The sequence below is a fragment of the Tachypleus tridentatus genome, chromosome 11, assembly GCF_004210375.1.
Source record: "Tachypleus tridentatus isolate NWPU-2018 chromosome 11, ASM421037v1, whole genome shotgun sequence".
NCBI classification, from domain to species: domain Eukaryota; kingdom Metazoa; phylum Arthropoda; class Merostomata; order Xiphosura; family Limulidae; genus Tachypleus; species Tachypleus tridentatus.
The window spans coordinates 52,316,774-52,320,608 of NC_134835.1; the positions used below are offsets into that span (position 1 = coordinate 52,316,774).

The window sequence follows — 3,835 nt, forward strand, 5'->3', positions numbered from 1 at the left end:
TTACCTAAGTAACAAAACGCTTCAGTGTTTCCATAGTAATTCAGCTGTCTGTTTACAAAGTACACAGGCTTATTCTATAATTTGATAAGTATTATTAAATGCTATACTTTAATATAACTTCCATTAATATTTTCAAAACTTATTAATTCAGTAAGAAATATTATTATTTGTTCGCTTTTTTGATAAAACTAAAATTTAAAGCTGCAACGTTTTAAATACTGCGTAACAAACATCGTTTTTAGCCGTTATTTAGACAGTTAGAATGTGCATAAAACATAGAATAAAGTTATGAGCTAATAAGAATTACAACTATAAATACATTTAATAAAACACATATGGTATGTATTTGGCTAAACCTTTCTCCATTATAAAAATACGTTTTCTTCCTTTTATGATGGCGTGTATCTCTTTACTATTACCATTAAAACACTTATCGCATCACCGTCACCTGACAAATGTTCCTTTACATTGTGAGTAATAACTAACTTTAGAAATTGCATTTAGACTGCAACACGTGCTGTGTTGATCATACACTATATGATACGAAATGATAAGTTGTCAAACAGTTGCTGCAATATCTGATAGAAAACGCTACCCAGTTGCTTAAATCAATACTTACTTGTGATGTAAGTGGTGCTGCTTTATTTTGGTGTTTCACAAAACTGAGAAGAATATAAAGGGAACGTTGTTCAGTTTACAGTGAGTATTACATCGCTTAACATTCGCTTTGCGATTCCTCAACTCAGTTATTAGTTACATTCTCATTTTGCTCACTAGTGGCACAGAGTCTGCGGAGTTACATCGCTAGAAACCGGGTTTAGATATTTATGGTGGGCAGAGCACAGATAGCCTACTGTGTAGCTTTGTGCTTAACTTCAAACTAACAATACATCCTTATTTTTTGTTGCTGTGTTAACCTACTCTTAATATCTATGGATATTGATGTACCACATGAAATTATCTTATCATGAAATCAAGGTGTTGATTTATGTGTGCGGAATAGGTTGTATACTCTTAGTGTATGTGGGTGTTAATGTACTGCGTAAAATTCTTTTAGCATAATACAGAGCTGTTAATTTATGTATAGAGAGAGGTTTATGTGCTCTTAATAGTATGGATGTTGATGTACCACATGAAATCCTTTTATCATACAACATGGCTGTTCATTTATGTACGCGGAACAGTTTTTTGTCTTTTTAAATGTCTCACAGAAGTAAAAAACTATTTCAACAAGTCAACTTTAGCCATTATTCATGAAATAGAAAAAAACAGTTAAATTTTATTTGTGCAAAACATTTTCAAGTGAAACCATACCTGTCCAGCTGCTTACATATAAGTATATATAAAATGGTGATTTATTTAAAGCAAGTAAGTGCGTAAGTAGAGTTTCTTATTGTTCCAAAGTATTTATAAAGTTGAAAAAAGTGTTTGTTTAACTTTAATTGTATTTAGAAATCCTCAAAAGTTTAAAATATTTCATCGTTTTTCTTTTCATACACTTCAGCAATGGTTGCGCCACGGCTGCCCAGAAGAAGAGAACAGGAGGATGACACCCAGGACACCATTGCATCTGAATCAACCCAGCTGTTGTCCACACAACCACAGGAAAGCTGGTTGGAGAGATACAAGCGACTACCTGGGCCGGGAGTTATTTGTGCACTACTGTCGGGTTTCTTTTACTCTACTGGATCATTAAGTGTAAAGCTTATACCTTCCATGAACCCCTTGGAAATAGTTCTTTTTGGAGCTATAATACAAACTGCTATATTTATTAGTATCAACATACAATCCCGTCGGTCTATTTTCGGGGCATATGGTGAGTGTTTCTTTCTTCTGATGCGAGGTCTCAGTGGTGTGGTTTGTGCCAACCTTATCTACTATTCCTATCGACTGATTCCTTTAGCTGATGCCATATCCATTGTATTCAGTACACCGATCTTTGTTGCTATCTTTGCATGTATCTTATTGAAAGAACCATGTAACTTGTTTTTTATTATAACTGTGACCACTGCTGTGTCAGGCTTAATATTTATATCTAAGCCGTCGTTCCTTTTTCAAAGTGGCCAAGAAAACGTGTACAGCAGTAACCGAATCATTGGTATTAGCCTTGCTTTTGGAGGATGCTTTTCTCTTGCTTTGGTTAATTTCTTCACGAGGAAACTTCAGCAGAGTCATTATTCTTCTATTATACTCATTTTTCTGTATTAGTAGTTATTATTAACCCCATTTTGTTAACCCTTAGCAACAGTTGGTCAATTCCAGGATGTGAAAGAGACGGCTGGCTACTTGTTTTGTTAGGTTTAGCTCTCGTAGGTGCACAGATCTCTCAAATATTTGCTCTAAAAATAGAGAATGAGGAATTAGTCTCAGCTGCTAGAAGTTCTGAAGTGTTTATGGCATTTATATTTCAAGCAACGATACTAGAAGAAGAAGTAAAGTGGACTAGTGTAGTAGGAGGAATTTTGGTGTGTTCTAGTATCGGGCTTTTCAGCTTGAGACAATGGAAAAATAAATAATCTATCTCATTAAAAAGAATATAGCTTGCCAGAAAATAAAATCATTTTTCATTAAGTCTCAATAGTTCTCTATTTTATTTTTACAAGTTACTTTGTTTTCCCATATGGTACAACTTGCACTTACTTTGGCACCCATATAAATAAACATACATGTTTAACAGCAAGATTAAATTCATAGGTTTATAATATTTTTACCTCCTAAATAAACAAACTGGGCAACTGCTGTGCTTTCTTTGTTTATACAGCACCAGTTTAGGGCGAAAAAAAACCCACCAAATTAAGCATTAATTAAAAGGTTAATAATAACAATAATATGAGATAAAGAATATGCTAAACAGTCGAAATGTTAGAGTAAAAATAAATATTTTTAGTTGAGCCAGTATTTGGCTCTAATTTTACACCTCAGTTACTTAAGTACAGGGTGTTGGGAAAGTCACTGTGCACTTATATATTTATTAACAGACATGTTTCAATATAGAATACAGGAAGTAAATATGAATGACAATTATAAACAATGTTGAAAGTGACCCCCGTTGGCATCAATACAGGCTTGGATCCTTTTTATTTGGTTTCTAGACACTGATATCAGTTGCTGGCTTGAAATAGACTGAATGAATGCTGTTATCGCTGCTTTCAAAACTGCACAGTGACTTTCCGAACATCCTGTATAATTTTATTTTACCTGTGAGGCATACGGATAGAGGTTAATTCTAATAAGCCATGTGTTCCCAGTCCTTTGATATTTCAACCAATTACAAAATTTACGGCTTATCATTCTTATAGTATAGTTTTAAAAGTATATATATTTTTCTCTGTATATGCAACATCTTTTATCTTTGACCAAATACTTATATATTAATATCTAGATGTATTCCCATGGCGAAGTTAACGTATTGTGATACAGGTGTGCTTTAATTCTCGCCCCTCTTTATCAGTTTCATCAAGCACTGGGTCTGAGGCTACATACGTAACATTGTGGCTGTAATGTACACACACGCAAAACAAGCTTAACAATCATTTGATAATAAATACTATGTGTCTTTATCGAACAATATAAAAACTATTTTATCGGGGTTAACACACACACAAACAAATAAACAGTATGGATTATCTCTATGTTTGGCTTTATTACAGTATGTATTTACACTATTTTGTCGAACCCTTTAATTTTGTTTGGTACATTTATTTATTAAGAATAATATATCACTACAGGGTAGTATTCTACCTGTAGTAACCGGTGATGAATACCGAAACATTCTTCTTAAGACGGCACTAGTACCGGAACTTATTTGAGCTGCTTTGTCCTTTTTATGTTCACG

At 33.6% G+C, this 3,835-nt stretch overlaps 1 long non-coding RNA gene across 2 annotated transcripts; it reads left to right on the top strand.

The window, feature by feature from the left end:
* The first annotated feature begins 707 nt into the window (after positions 1–707).
* Positions 708–2,576, top strand: LOC143232161 (uncharacterized). 2 transcript variants are annotated; one of them, XR_013017401.1, is made up of 2 exons: positions 708–1,376; positions 1,505–2,576. It is a non-coding gene; the product is annotated as an uncharacterized LOC143232161 (long non-coding RNA). The 2 variants fall into 2 exon arrangements; XR_013017402.1 differs by having other exon boundaries at positions 708–1,368.
* The last annotated feature ends 1,259 nt before the right edge of the window (positions 2,577–3,835 follow it).